At 31.3% G+C, this 16,980-nt stretch overlaps 1 protein-coding gene across 1 annotated transcript in view; it reads left to right on the top strand.

The window, feature by feature from the left end:
• Positions 1–16,980, top strand: part of LOC130447837 (irregular chiasm C-roughest protein-like) — a 195,333-nt gene that overhangs the window by 62,714 nt on the left and 115,639 nt on the right. Inside the window, exon 3 of the mRNA XM_056784871.1 lies at positions 8,290–8,313. The gene's annotated coding sequence lies outside the window, so the exon portion shown is untranslated. The remainder of the gene's footprint in view (positions 1–8,289; positions 8,314–16,980) is intronic.

The raw sequence follows: 16,980 nt of genomic DNA, 5'->3' as shown, positions 1-16,980 counted from the left end.
ATATACTTTGCTTAGTAAACATTTTCCTAACGCAATCCGCATTCAAAATAAAGGGCGATGAAGAAATCATTAGAATTAATAGCAAAAAATACTCTTGATAAAACTGGAAAATATTTGGGATTTGTTCAGTAAAAATTTTCCTAGCGGAATCCGCATTCAATATAAATGGTGATGAAGAGAAAAATTGATTTTACACCTAAAATGTACTCTTGATAAAATTCGATACTGTGTACTGTTTTCAGGATATTGTGGATTGAGGGCTATCCTTTCTTGTACTGTTCTAAAAAAAATGATCATTACATAATTTTGTATTGACTTTGAAGCAAAAAATATTAATGTACCAAGTCGTAATTGAATAGAAACTTGTTTTATATTGAGGAGACAGATTCAACGATTTTCCTAAATCTGTGCATTCAATTTTTAATTGAAGATGAAATCATTCACATTAACACAGTGTGTTTGAAAAAACATGTGATAGTTAAACAGACATTTTTCTACCAGTTGTCACCAATATAATAAATTTTCTGATATTTGTTTTAAAATTCAATTGTTTCGAAAAGGTTTATAAACAAAAATTAACAAAGAACGAAAAAAATCTTGCTGTTGCTATGAATTGTCACATATGAGGCAGTGATTTGAAGTACTAGAGCTAGTCTAAATACTAGGAACAAGGAACAAGTACAAAGACTGGCTTGCTTATAAGCAACTTTTGCCATGAAATCATGCCCAACAGCTGCACTAGCAGTGATTCTAAATCTTCCACCTCTTCAGATAGAACTAGATAGCGTGACAGAGAAAAAAACATTACTTAGAATGTTCAGACATGGAATCATCAAAGAAAACAGAGGAGCTCCTCTATTTACATTTTTTTCGCAAACGTTCAGTTGTAAAAAAATATTCGTGATAGAAATCCATGAAAAACTTTTTCTGTTTTAAAAATTAACTGTACTACAACTTACATCAAGCAAGTTAAACCAAGATTTGATATTTCCTTCTACAAAGGTTCTGCTAAAGATTTTTTCAAAATAATTCACTTTCTGTATCTTCCTTCTGTATCCATTTTTGAGGAACTCTTTGGCAGCCATTTCATCTGCAAATGCAGTTTCTACGTTTACTGTAATTCCATGGAAAATCTTACCATTTTAAAATTTCTACTCACAAGCCTCACAAGTCAAATGGATAAACTAATAGAGAATATTATTCACCAAGTAATCAAAGAAACGATTCTCAAAGATATTCATAGTAAAAAAGCACCAGGATATGATTCCATAATAAGAAAAATTCCTCAGCAGCTGAAGAGTAGTAAATGGAATCCAATTAATAATCGATGCAGTCTCCACCTACAATGGAGAGTTGCCGTATGCGATTTGGAGCAAATACAATAGATCAAAATCTTTTCTAGTTATTGTCATCCAATTGGTCGCCTTAAGACGATAGATATAGAATATCATATGCAGATTGGGTTAAACAGAGGATTAAACTTTTACCTACGTGAAGTATAGGAGATTCTATGAAAGCATTCGGCAGACAGAGTCATCCTACCTTATTCATATCTCCAACAGAAGTTCTGGTAGTATCTGATAAATATTAGTACCAACAACTAATAAAAAAAGATAAGTTTTGGTGAAATTTTGGGTGGATCTCTCAAAAATAAAACATACACGAAGATTATAGAGATTATTCATTGATACGTCATTAAGCTTTGACTCTTGTGTATAAAATATTTGTCTCCTGCAAACTCCTATTTATAATATGCCGTTTTTCCTAGCCCATTTTCAATATGTATAATCTAGTTTACGTTTAGAAGTTGAATAGTATAGATAAAACCATATTTTTTCCATGAATACAACGAAAACAATCAGCTTACAAAGACAAAAACACCCTTTCGAAATTGCTTTCACCTCATTTTCTTTACATTATTCACAGACGTCTAGGCTCGTGTAAATCTTGCTTATGGAAAGCTCGATAACAACAAGAGCCATTTACCAGAACTGAATTATATATTTTTGAGAGAAAAATAATGGAGGGAAGCTTAAGCTTCACTTAATTTATTACTTACATGGAAGGGATTAATAAGAAATTTACTAAAAGAAGTAATGATGTGATGAATGAAGAATATCTGCGAAAGTATATTGTATGAAGTTCAAAAAAAAATACGAAACGATAATAAAAAAATATAAATATAATCAAATTCTTAGAAAATTGATTTTAACACTTGTAATTAATTTGTTAATTGAAATAAATTATGTTTCAAATTAAATAAATTGAAAGAATATGAATAATAAAATGATAATAAACGATAGGGACTAGAAAAGACAGCGAAGAAAGCGGTAGGAAGAGAAGAAAATAGATCGTAGTATGGAAAATTATTTCCATAAAAAAGTTAAATAAGAAGCTGGAAACTGATAGATATCTTTACAAATTTTTTTGCCTTTATACGGGGTGGAAAATATTAGAAGAACTTTCTGAAAAAGATGGAAATGGAAAAGCAGTACTCTTCATTGCCTTTCTGACCTAAATCGCTCAATGGTAGCATTCAATGTGTGTCTTCTAAAACTAAATCACCTATTTATCAATTATGATACTGATAGATCCAGAAACGTTAATATGGTATAAGAAACTGCATATATAAGAAAAGTTTCTTACTTTTCTAACTATGATACGGTTAGATCTAGAAAATACTGTCACAATATGGTGTATAAAAAAAGATTCCATGAGATAAAGTGTCGGAAGAAGATGTAAACTGAGCAGCACTCTCTAGATATATTTTTTGGTGTAAATCATTCTAAAAAGCTCTTCTGGGAATTATGACATCGTTATATCATGAAATTACTGCTTTTTTTATAGGCTAGGAACATTCTCCTACAAGAAAAAGTATCGGAATGAGCTGGAGAACAAAAAATCAACACTTTGAGGTTTCTTTTTGTAGCCTAAAACGTTTCTTCGTAACTTTGTAAGACAAAGATATGAACGCATATATTCAAAACATGACATTTAAGGTGTTTCTTATTGATTCTATAAGAAAAATTATGTCTAAGTAAGTGAAAACTGAAAGAAGAGCATTCTAGAGATGTCTTTATAATTGAGATCGTTCCGAAAAACTCCTTTGAAACCATGGTATCGCTATATCCCTATATCTATGGCAAAGAAAAATTCTACAAGTTTTAGGGAAACAGAAAGATCAGCACTTTTATGGCCTATATCACACCAAAACCTTTCTTCGGAACTTTGTTACCTCTAGACCCAATAGATTCCATTTTATCAGCTAAATCATTAGGAAGAATATTGAAGATAATAAAAAAACAAAGATATTTGTGTTTTAAGGACCTCTGTAAATTTAATAATAACTGAGTTATTGTTCATTGAGGAATGGTTATATTTGAGGAACCCCGAAATTGAATACTTTAACCTCAAATAACTTGAATTTGATAAAAATATTGGAAAAAACTCTTATTCAAGGCATATAAAAAACCGAGCACAGTCAAAAGTCTTCAATCTTTTTTGAAAAAAATGTAATAAATTAATCTTAATCCACTTGCAATTAACTTTATTTTTGTATTATTGATATGATCCATGTCATTTGATTTGTTTTCATGCTTATTTTAGAAAAAATAATTGATTAAATTGAACACTGCATTTCCAAAGAATTTTCCTCAAAAAACCCAAAAACTTTTCATGTTATGAGAAAATGTTAATTGTAGGGTTCTTCTTGTCAAAAATTTTGAGCTCTTTTGAATCTATGTATTATAAAAAATTGACGGAGGTACATTAGTTCAAAGTTTGCATTCGCCTACCAAATGTGACTTATGCAACCTCTTTGAGTTGCACCCTTCACGAAATCGGGGGTTAGAAGAAGTTTTAATTTACAAGACGTTGAATTACGTGAAATTCCCTAAAAATTATTTTTTAAAAAAGTTTCTAGCCTGAAAATTGAGTGAGTTATAGTCGAAAAGCCAATTGCTTTTTCTTCAAAAATTTCGGAGCACGAATTTTGAAAAAGAGAAACTTGGAGTGTACAATACAAGATATTAGTGATGATGAAATATAATTATTCAAAAAGGTTTTTCACATTATTCTGTCAAAAGAAAACTTTATTAATTCTAGGGAATTTTTTTTTATTATTCTTGTTAAAAAATTTTAACTGCATTTTTTAAATTGTTAGTCATTGAGAGTGGGTTTCATAAGGGTTGAAATATTTAAAAAACAGGCCGCTTGACATGATGCAAGACAACGTGCAATGCAATGCAAGATGCATTATTTCTTGATCAAAAGCATGCGCAAATTAGTTTCTAGTCTACTAATATTACGTTTTATTTTCATTAGGAATTTTTCACCAGTGATGTACTGGCCAATTTTTTCTTGTTTACTTTAATTAGTTTTGATATTTTCAATTTTAAACTTCCCACTTTGGAAGCTTTTAATTTATTATCTTTTATTAACATATATTTCGACAGTATAAATATAAATTTTAAGCTAAAAATAATGTGTAGAACTTGAGTTACAACGTTCGCCTCGAAAAATGGCTCGCATTCCTCCACGACTTCGGCTGATTGGCTGATCTAAAACAAAAAAAATCTGTAAGCCTAAATGCACGAAATGAACTACTATGTAATGAATATACAAAAAATTAGACTTTTGATAGACATTTGAAATAAAAGCTGTTAATTTTGCGTTTTATTTTTGTTTTTTGCTATAACAAAAATCTAAATTTTCGATTGATAATAGTTCATTCCATGCGTTTACAGGTGTTGAGTGTGTCCTATAAATTTCAAGTTATTCGGTCAAACCGTTTTTGAGATACGATGGAGAAGAGTTTGGAAAACATAGTTTTGAGAAAAACGCCTTTAAAGTTTCAAGTCCATTTTAAAACTATGAAAATCTCAACTTACCCTCAATCGGCGATGCCTGGTCCATAGAGTATTCATTCCTCTTTCTCTTGAAACTATTTTAAAGCAGATAGCAGATAAAGTTTGAGGCTAGGAAATTGTTTACTTCTACTTTTGGAATTTTGATTAATGGCAACCATGATGCACTGGTAAGAGAATTGCATAATGTAAAACGTCATGCAATATTCGTCGTTGTAATATTTTGATCTTTCAAGGAATTGCATGCAATTTCCTGCACGTTGTCTTGTACCAAATCAAGCGGCTTTTGAAAATACTAACGAAATATTCTCAGTGCAATATAAACACACTTTTGAATAATTTTTAATTATAAAAGAATCGTTGAGATTATTTTTAACTTTTCATATGATTAGGGGATGATTTGAAGGGGTTGCATGAATCTGATTGATCGTAAACGTGTTTGAGAATGTCAACAGATTTACGATTAACACATTTGAGCTTCATTTCACCCAAAACATGCATCAAATCTGAAATTTTTAATGTATTTGCAGTAATCATTTCATCTGTATCTTAATAAAAACAACCGCTAAAATCGAAAATATTCAAATTGTTCACGATACGGGGTAGTTTTCATCCCTAAAAAATAAAAAACGCCATTAGGCACAGGGTAGATTTAAAATAAGGGGTTAAGGAGACCTTAAATACAAATTTTTATAAAATTGATTAACCAAACTCCACACTTTTAACATTTTTTAACGCTGGCTCCTGGCCTATTATTATTGAATTCGTAAATATATAGTCCTAGAAATTGATGTACTATATTGATTTGTACATTGTTTTATATAATTTTCAGCTTACCAACAACGGTTATCGTGAATAAATTTATTACTGTCATCAATTGATGAAGAATAAGAAAAAGTTGATAGGATTCGTGAGAGAAGGATCGTTTTAAGATTATTATTAGTCTTTTTTTGTGATACTGGATAGTGATTGTATTTGTGCGTTTATTATATACATCATCTTTCCAATTTTTCACTTTTTCAACCCTTTAAAGGCTATTTTTCAATGGAATAAACATATTGAACGGTGTTTAATATTTAAAATTTCCAAATAATAAAATATTTATATATAAATAACTAATAATATATTTAAACATTTGTTCAAGTACTCGAATGGTTAGTGCAAAGACCGAAATTAAGTATAATGAAATTAATTTTTGTTTATTTCATTCATTCAAATTCGCATCTGACTTTGTAAATATGAAGATCAAAATAAATAAATTATATCTTGGATTTTACATTAAAACAGAGACTTGGAGTTTTAGTAATTAGTTTATACATCATGCGGGAACTTTGTTTCCTATGATGAAGAATACGGGCATATTATCTTCTCTCGAAAGGTCGAGAGTTGTAGTCTAATTCTCAGTAACTTGTTTGAGATAAATACCATTTTTCACATATCTGCCAACTTTATCAAGGCAGTAATCACAAACTTCCATTGGCGTACTTCACAAACTTTTAACATACAGTTTGTCTCATGTTATATCGATGAAAATAACAAGTACATAGTACATTTCGCAATAATGTTTACATTGTATATGTAGGAAGGCAGGTTCTTCTTCTTCAGCGAATGGTTGCGAGTCTTCGCTCTAAGCTGTACAAGTCAACTTTGGATCGCCTGTAAGTCGAATAACCCTCTTCTGTATTGAGTCGAGCATCTTCAGTGTATGGTTGCGAGCCGAGCTTCAAATGTGCGAGCAATATTCTAAATATAGACGAATCTGGGCCTTGATGAGGATTAGAAACTATTGCAGAGTATACAGATTTTTGGTCTTGAAGAGGACTTCCAGTTTTCAAACTTCAACACTCAACAAGCGAACTTTCGTTGATAGTAATATTTTGGTCCAGACAGGACCAAATCCTGGGCTACAGTATGATAATAACAGCCTGGGTCTCTGCTACTGCATTGAACTCAAGCAAATTGCCCCTATAGCTCACCGCTACCTTCGGCCAAGCTATTGATCCCTGGGGAACAGTGGCGTGGACCTCAAACCTCTCTGTAGTGTGTTCATGGATAGCGACCTGGATGGATCGGTCATATAGAGAGTTATTAAGTACAACAAATCGAAAGATCTTAAATTATTTAGAAGGTTGTTGTACCAAACTCTGTCAAAAGCCTTTTTGATTCGTGAGATAACTAATTTTCTTATGATATTTGAGGGAGTCAATTGCAGTTTCGTATCATTATCACTGTCGCTAGTATAGTGATTCTTTCCATATTCAATTTTGACACCAATCATACCAGTTAAAATTGTAGAGTGCGTTATACAGTGTCACGTTTGCTCCAATCGTTTGAAGTTGAATATTTAATATTTCCATTTTTCGATCACAACACCGACCTGGTGGTGACGGAGTAAGATAGTTAGACGCATGTGAAAGGAACCACCCCGCTAGCTTTGTTTCAAGACCTGTATATAAGACCGTAATTCTGAGTTGCGTTCGTTTATCTTGAGTGTAAATTGCGTTCGTTTTTCTAGAGCGTAATTCACGTCAAGCTTCGAATTACTTTCCTTTCATTTAGAGTTGCATTCATTCGAATTGAACGTAATCCGCGCCAGTTTCGAGTTGTGCTTGTTTCACCTCACCAGCGTTAATTTTGAGTTCTTTTGATGTGTCATTCGCGTTAGCTCCAAGCTACGTTCGTTAGAATGAAACGCAGTTTGCACTAGATGAAATTTGCGTTCGTTTCACTGTAGTTCCGAGTTACGTTTGTTTGATTTGAGCCTAATTCGCTCTAATTCCGAGCTGCGTTCGTTTGAATGGAAATAATTCGCATTAAATTATAGTTGCGTTCATTTAATTTGAGCCTGATTCGCTCTAATTCCGAGTTGCGTCTGTTTGAATCGAAATAATTCGCATTAAATTATAGTTGCATTCGTTTGATTTGGGCCTAATTCGCTCGAATCCTAAACTGCGTTCGTTTCACTCGAAATAATTTGCACTAAATTATAGTTGCGTTCGTTTGATTTGAGCCTAATTCTTTCCAGTTTCGAATTAGGTTTGTTTGATTTGAGCCTAATTCGCTTTAATTCCTAGTTGCAGTCATTCGTATTAGTCCTGAGTTGTGCTCGTTTGACTTGAATGTAATTCGCGTTTATTTCAAGTTACGTTCGTTTGACTTGGGTGTGATTTGCTTTGGCTCCGAGTTGCGTTTGACATAAAAAGTATCCGCATCGGTCAATTGCATTACATCCTAAGAACGACAACTACGCAACTTTTGGAAAATTTACCAAATTTTCATTGTAATACAGTATGTATCGTTATTAAAATCACTATCTGCTGTATCAAAATGAATTACTCTGATTAATTGACAATTAATAATGATTGGATTGTACAAACATAATGCAAAATAGTTCAATTTTATTCAATAAAAACTTTTGTTTCAGATCGTTGGATATCAGATGCAGAAGGTACGTTTGGATATTTTCAAAATGCTCTCTTAAATTACTAGTTTATTGTAGAGGGTGTCCCAATTCTATTTATCAGTATAGATTTTGTTACTATTTCTTCAGTTCTATTAGAAAAAATGAACCAAAGGGGCATTAAGTATGAATTAAAATCATCTGTTTATATAATACCATGCACAATATTTGCACATAAACTGCATGCAAACACACTTATATACAGTATTGGCTGAAATATGAACGAGATCCACGATAACGTAAACGTTTCAATGAGTGAAACGTTGTTTTAATCATACGTTCAGAGATTTCAATTGGAATAATTTCAAAGATTAGACTTAGAATGTCCATGAAACACGCACTCTAGTGAATTCACGTAGATTATTATTTCATTTGAATACGTTTACAAATACAAATGAAACAAAATTTATTTCGCTGCTGATATTTGATCACATCAACATAATTATTTCATCTCATAATAGCCTTAAATACCAGAGATGATACATTTGCTTTCCATTTTTCAATAGAGTCCCCATTGATGTAAAAAATTTCCTCTATTTGAAGTTTGAAGCTTTGTATTCTCAATACTGTGAGACCTGCTAACATTATGATTTTTCTCAGCATAAATCTAGCTTCAAAAAACAGGTGTCTAAAATTTCAGCTCATTCCTTCAATTATCATGGCGTGAGTGAGTTTTTAAATATGCAAAAGTTTTTCTATAATGATTCAACAAGTGTGAAGCCTTGTATTCTCAATACTGTGAGACATGCTAACATTATGATTTTTCTCATCATAAATCTATCCTTAAAAAATACGTATCCAAAATTTTATCTTATTCCTCTAATTATCATGGCGTCAGTAAATTTTTAAAAATGCATAAGTTTTTCTTTAACGAATGAACAAGTTTCAAGCCTTGTATTTACAATACTGTGAGACTTGCTAACATTCTGATGTTTCTCAACAGACATCTAACATTAAAAAATAAGTATCCAAAATTTTATCTCATTCCACTAATTATCATGGCGTGAGTGAATTTTTAAATATGTATAAGTTTTTCTCTAATGATTGAACAAGTTTGAAGCCTTGTATTCCCAATACTGTGAAACATGCTAACATTATGATTTTTCTCAGCATAAATCCAACCTTATGAAATATGTTTCCAAAATTTTAACCCATTCCCTCAATTTTCATGGAGTGTGTGAATTTTTAAATATGCATAAATTTTTCTTTAATAATGGAACAAGCTGAAAGTCTTGTATTCTCAATACTGAGAGACCTGCTAACATTCTGATTTTTCTCAACATACATCTAACCTTATGAAACACGTTTCCAAAATTTTAGCTCATTCCTTTCATTATCATTGCGTGAGTGAGTTTTTAAATATGCATAAGTTTTTCTTTAATAATTGAACAAGTTGGAAGCCTTGTTTTCTCAATACTGTGAGACCTGCTAACATTCTCATTTTTCTTAATATACATCTAACCTTAATAAACACGTGTCTAAAATTTTAGCTCATTCCTCCTTGAAAGTATAGATTTTCTTGAGAATAAATTGAATCGTTCAGAACCGCAGGTACAAGTTTCGTATTAGATATAAACGTTTAAGGGACGTTTTAACAATAATTTTAATCAACTTTTTAGATTAAATTCTCGACGCAAAGTACATTATCCCCTTCATGAATCTCTCACTAGCCACAAAAGAGAATAAATAAGACTTTCAACGTCAATTTGTATGGAGTAAACAAAATGACGTTCGTGAAAGCAAATATTGTATTTGGTTGAGAGTATGCAAACATTGAAATGGATGAATAAAATAAATTTTTTCGTATTTGAAATTGAATCGCTGCTTTTTTATCAGTAAATAATACAAAAAAATTTATGATCGATTTTACGCCGTAGACCTCTTTGTATAATAAGTTCATTTATCAATATTCCCCGAGCTTTATGAACTTCTTATTGAATTAATTTCTCGTGAAAAATAACTAAATAAAATTATGTAAAACGACTTCTAAAGCAACTCAACGAAATCTTTGTGGAAAATTTATTAAAATATAATATAAACATTTGAATTTCATTCGTTTTATGTAAAGATAGACTTTCTAATTTTATTTTAATGTTGCATCGTTAGAGAAATATTTTTCTGTTGGTTTTTCTTCCATAATTTACGTAGTGGGGATACCGCAAATTTATTCCATTGTTTTGGTGCCAAGAAGTGGTAATTTTGAGTATACGTGTACTTCAGACGCGAGTGGTTAGTAATTTAATACTCAAATATATACGATATGGAATAAATTAAAATTTAGCTTTGTATTTACTACGTGAAATAAACCTGAAATTGGTCGAATTTTATTCTTAAATAAAAATATTATCCCCTTCCAGCACCCTCTCGAAAATTTTAAATTAAAAAGACACCTTGTTGAAAAGGGATTTTAGTCCTCTATTCATCAATCTAAAGTTTTATAAATTTCGTGCAATCATAACTGAGAAAATTAGATGCCACCATTCACTTCTTGACAGTAACCGATGCGATTTTGGAATTCTCGAATTCTCGTACAACATTTTGGATAACTTCAGGGATTATTTTGTTATTTTAACTTGTGTGGAGGTACCCACGACCAAGAAGGCTTTACTATTGTGAAATCTGACACAAATTCCAATATTGTAAAAAAAAGCAGAACAGAGAAATGATGCCGAAAGCTCAAAAATTTCGTTATCACTCTTTTTACCAAAGGAAATTTTATCTGAGGGGAAGATCAAGGGCCGCAAAGAAAAGTGTTGCATTTGAAACACGTAAACGCATTGAAATACTTTGCTTTGAGCGCTAAAGAGACGATGAATTTCAATTTCTCATTAACAGTTCTTGTAGAGGGACTAATCTTTTTTTGATATCAATCGGGTGATGATTAACGGTCAAAAATGATTGCTAAAGAAAGTTGCCTGAAATTTGACTTTTCACTTTTGTAACATACCATTCTTCAAACATTTTTAATATTCATTTGTTTACGTATTGTGGTACTCCAACCACACCCAAAGGTACACCACAAGAAACAAATTTAACTACGCTTCAACATCTGGGAATCTAGTTTAAGCAACCACCCCGGGTTTCGATAGAAAAATCCCAGACTTATTTTTAATATATTTATAAATATTTTAATTCATAACTGCTTTTATTAGTGGTTTTCTAATAAATTTATTTGTTGCTTAAAGTTGTTTTTATTGTTCCTAGCAATAGATATTAATTTAGATAATTGTATCCGGGGATATATCAAGTTTGTTTGATTTTGAATGTCAATTTAATTAATGATGAGAGATGATGAATCCACGTAGACTGACGGTTTGTTAGATTTTATACGGGGAATAAACATTATTTTTCATTTCTAAATTTGGTATGAGTGCCACGCCTATTTATCAAATATTGATTGTTCCTTGCATAAATATCTCCTGTAATTAATAATGGAACAATTTAAGACAGCTTTATACCCAATTTGTACCATTCAACGCACGCTTATATATAAGTGCAGACATCTTTAGGTTGAGGTCATAATCTCTCGTATATCAAATATCTGCCGTTGACACTTTTGGGACTATAAACAATATTTTTTAATAGCCTCAACCTTAATAAACCATTATCAAAATTTGAATCTCATCGTTCCATTAATATCGAAAACAAACAGAAATATATAAATATTTTTCTGGACAGTTGAATAGCCCTTTGGAATCTTCGAATAAGCTCTAAACATACAAGTGCCGTCAATGTGAGCACCAAGATTAATTGTCATTTATCTCCGGGAAACAATCACCCTATATCGTGGGAGTTACTGCTATAAATAATTTAGATCCTACCCCGATCAAAACAATTCGTTGCTCCCAATTCGACGAAAAATAGAGAAGCCCTTTGATTTCAGTCTCGTAAATCACTCCTAGTCCATACAGGATTTTGTACCATCGCGTAGCGATGAATTGGTCAATACAGAGTGGACAATTTGTTTTATAAAAATATAATTATATAAAGATATTATAAATATAAAACTTAATAAATCTATAAACGAAGTTGTTGATAATGAATATCTGGTAGTAGGATATCCTGGAACTCCACCCAACTTTGATAGAAGATATAATCAATCGATGGTAACCATGTTCACCAGAATCACAAAAAAGAGAATAAAAAAACTCTAGAGGAAATTAAGTTTTGATTTCCACCCAACATATTGACATCATTATTATCATCATACCGTTCAATCTCTTGGATTTTGTCTAGCGCTTGGGGCGCCTACACATCTCTTTATTGGGGTGGATTACTCCCCTTGTACTAGTTTTCTGTTGATCCCAGCTTTCTCCATCATTTTCTGTTTTTGGATTTGACTTTCCAATGTACTATTCCTTGGATTCTGGTATCTTCTTCAATTTGGTTTCTTCGCGTGGTCGAAGAGGTATACCCCATTGTGCTTTCCCTTACCATTTCTGTATTTCTGATATTTATACTGAGACATACATCGGAAAAAACAAAACGAGAACACACGAATTTTCACCCTTGTTTAATCGATCTTGGAAAAGCTGATAACTTAAGTTGGTTATTTGTTTAATTAGCTTTAAGCAAAGCTGATACTAATAGTAGCAAATACATCAACAAATTTGACGAATAAACAGTAAAAAAATTCAGGGATCTGCCTTAGTACTTCTATAATGAAAAGGAGATTGAAAGAAACTGGAATTTTAGGAAAAGAGGCCGTGAAGAAAACTTTTTCACGTCAAAATGAAATTAAGAGCGTGCAATAGCATAAAGAAAACAAAAATTCGACACATGAAGATTGAGAGAGTTTTCTTTGTAATGTAAGCAAATTTTTATTGCAAAATTACACAAAAGTATTAAAAAAACATAACTAACCCTTAATCAATGATTTATTTCTAATGTTTGATCAGACTGGCCTATAAATATCATTGAGTAAGATATTTTTTTGGTTTATCAACTCAAATATCAAATACATATTTGCCGAGAGCACTGAAATTGAAAAATTCAAAGTGAAAATGCGAATATTTCATATCGAAATTCGTAAATTCAGGGACAACTCCTGAAAATCAAACTGGAAATGATTAATAGAGTGACAGGAGGGTAAAAGTGGGTATATAGAAGGGTTAGTACAACCTCGGGCAATGCTTAAAGTGTTTTGTTAATAAACTGGATTTGTTAAATGAGAAACAGAATTTTTCAATAAGTGTGCAGAACGAATATAAACAAAGTGAAATACTGATATACTAAGTGTTTGCAAAAATATGACTCCGCCTAAAGAATAGAAATCACAAGAAGAACGTAAAGAAGAAGATTAAAAACTTGAATTATATTCACTAAGTGCTCAAAACGTCCACAAATCACTTTAGGTTGAGGCTTGAGTGAAGTGAAATTTGCCCTTGAACCTTCTAAAAATACCAAATCATTCAAAATTATTAGATAATTAAACGAGATTCAAGCGAAAAGTTTAGTAAAGGTGTGTGATAAGGATTTATCTAAACAGTTCAAACATGGAAAATCGTTGTTCAAACAAAGGACAATTACCAGAACCCATCATAAAGAGAGCTTGATCTGAGCGGAATGTCTTGTGTGTTCGCTGGTTTAATGTACTTAAAATCGTGACATGTAGTCGAGCTATCAATACCAAGGTATATAGTAGACAGCTGATGCGAATGTATGAGGTTTCAGTGGAGAAATATCCAGGTGTAGTTAACCGAATTGGGTTCACTTATAACAAAAACAATGCTGAGCTAAATACTGTGAATGTTACGTAAAATACAATCGATAAACATGATGGTATTGAACTCGTACTATTTCCAGCATTTGCTCTAGATATTGTTGAATCTAAAAGAGGTGTTGGAAATGCAGAGGACAATTAAATACGATGTGAATTTCTTTTTATCTGATTTTGTATAATTAAAAATTTTGGTGTATATTTGAAAAAAGATGACTGAGGGAATTCGAAACGTTAGATCACAGAAAAAGTGTAGACATATACAGAAATAAGAAGAGAAAAAAAATTTGAAAACCAACTCACGATTAATAGTCGCAAATCTTCTAGTTCTGTTCATGTTAATATACTAAATAAAGACATTCACAAAATTTCTTAGCAAGTATCTAGAATACTACATTTCTAGGTGAATATATGGAACATACTATATTAAATGACCTCCCAGATTGCCAGATCTGAATCATTTCATATCGATATCACTTCGTTACGACAGATTGCAAAAACTACGAAATGTAGGGAGAATTCTGCATGAAGAATGATGTGAACGTGCGAGGTTCTTCTAGATATCGTCCTTGAGGAATCCTATTTTCATTTGTGTGGATAAATGAATTTAAAACATGCACTACTCGGTTGACTCCAATCCTCGATAATTGCATGGAAGGTATTTGAATTAATTTCCTCAACAGCAATTATTGAGTTGCTTCCTAAAGAAAATGAAATCGCTGTGTAGGTGAAATTGAGAAAGTATTTGAGCTTCCAACAGGAATTTTTTTCTCCTCAGCTAAATGAGTTAGACTTGAGCAACATTTGGCTCCTGCAAGTAGGTGCAACGCTGCAAGACCTGATCCAAGATCTCCCCATAAGAATCAGGAGCGATTCGCAATTGCCAGCTCGATTTGTCTTATTATAAATTTTCTCAATTTTTGCAGTCACGTGTTTATTGGAACCACCAGGAATCCTTTAAGATTGGAGGCAGGACATCCAGGAATAAATTTCTATTTTTGAAATAGTCATCACAAACTATAGAAATTGAATAGAGAACGGAAGAAAAAAAGAAAATGAGTTACCTCTAGAATTTTTGTTCTCACATTTTTCTAAATAGGAATTTGGAAAGATATAAAAAACAATTCAAACTTTTTCTGTTTTCTAACGTTTCAAATTTCTTCTTTAATCATTTTTAAATGCCTATTAGGACTTCCAACTACAGAAATATACAAAATCAGAATAAATTATTTGTTTCGTACACAAACATCCATTACCAAAAAAATTTTTAGGATTTTTATTCTATAATATTCATTATAACTTTTAGCATTTTCTATATTCCAATGATAGGGCTTAAATTTGAATTACCTCACATAAATTAAAAAATTGTTCAAGTAATGAAAGTTGTAGAAGCTATTTTATGAATATACAAAGTAATGTAAATTTAAAAGAAAAGTAGAATAATCAAAAAAATTTCTAATATTTCTACGAAAATTGTTTCTCTTGATCTATGTTCTTGGTAGATTAAGAGATTATAATAAAGAAAATATCTTCTTCCAGAGAGAATTATAGTCGTTAATGGCTGCGCTTTGCTTGGAAGAGAATTCGAAATTAATCCAAGTCAGGTGTTTATACTGATAAGACTGTTTTATGTAAATTTCAAAATAAATATGAAAATTTCAAATCACGCTAATCTATTTTGCCAAGAGACGATCTTTCAAATTTTATAATATATTGCATAACTCATGGAAAATAAAATTTTAATTCACAAGAATGAATTTCAAATTAACTCAATTTGTATGGATAACGAAGCGAAAAATCTACTGGGTGTACATGCAAGACTAAATCATTGTTAATCGTCGATTCGTCCTTGGTGCATGGGTCTTAAAACCCTAGGACTACCTGCAGTAATTAAAATAATAATCTTATCATTGGATCTTTTGGTATAAACGAGATCGATTTATCCGCATAAAATTCCTCACCATACATTTATAGAGAGAAGACCCTGATGTTGGATCTCTTGCATTCAACGGAGAGTCGTTTTCTCAGCCTTATCTGTCCACAAACTTCGTGAAAGTACTTCGGGATCTTGGTTTATCATCGCTGAAACCTAACCTAACCTAACCGTGTGGTGCAATTGGGCAATAAGTGCATTAAAAGGCACTTGGTTTATTCAAATTCGAATAGATATACAAACTGTATGTAGAATCATCGCTCATTTTATTTATTGTCGACCACCTCATCAAAAAAATCATGGAAGAGTTTTCGTTAACAGCAACCCCTGCTTGTGATTGGATTTCATTTTGTAAAGAAGTATGTAGGTTATGAATATTACAATCACTGAAAAATCATTACAATTATTTTATTCATTAACGCATATATATATATATATATATATATATATATATATATATATATATATATTATTGTTGAGTGTAATTTTGTTTATAACATAGTAAAATTTTAACGAAATCAAAGGGGTGTAACCTAATCTGGATAATTACAAAATTTTTTGTACAGACGCACTTTAAACAGGTTCTGGTACTTGATACGAAAAATTTGGGAGTGAATAGATAACGTGAAAATAATGCTTTGATATTATATGATATGAGATATGAGAAAAATTTTCTTATACGACCACACGTTTCTGAATTACAGCTCTTCAAAATTGGAACTTATATTTAAGTATATTTTCTAAATTATACATTCGAACATTATGAATTTTTAATGAATGATTACGTATATCCATGTAGATTGTTTGACGTAATAAATAATTCTACATTTCTATTTACAGGGACACCGTGATAGCAAAACTGAATTTTTCGATTGATTTTTCAATAAAGAGGTTCTCTTTATTCAACTCTATGGTTTAGGAGATATTTATGTCGTTGTATATGCCAAGAAAACCGTTCAGTGAAGTAAATTATCATAAATTGTAATTATTAATTGAAAATACT

The sequence above is a fragment of the Diorhabda sublineata genome, chromosome 8, assembly GCF_026230105.1.
Source record: "Diorhabda sublineata isolate icDioSubl1.1 chromosome 8, icDioSubl1.1, whole genome shotgun sequence".
In the NCBI taxonomy this organism is placed as follows: Eukaryota; Metazoa; Arthropoda; class Insecta; order Coleoptera; family Chrysomelidae; genus Diorhabda; species Diorhabda sublineata.
Note: the sequence above shows the minus strand (reverse complement) of the source record. Positions and strands in the feature narration are given on the sequence as shown.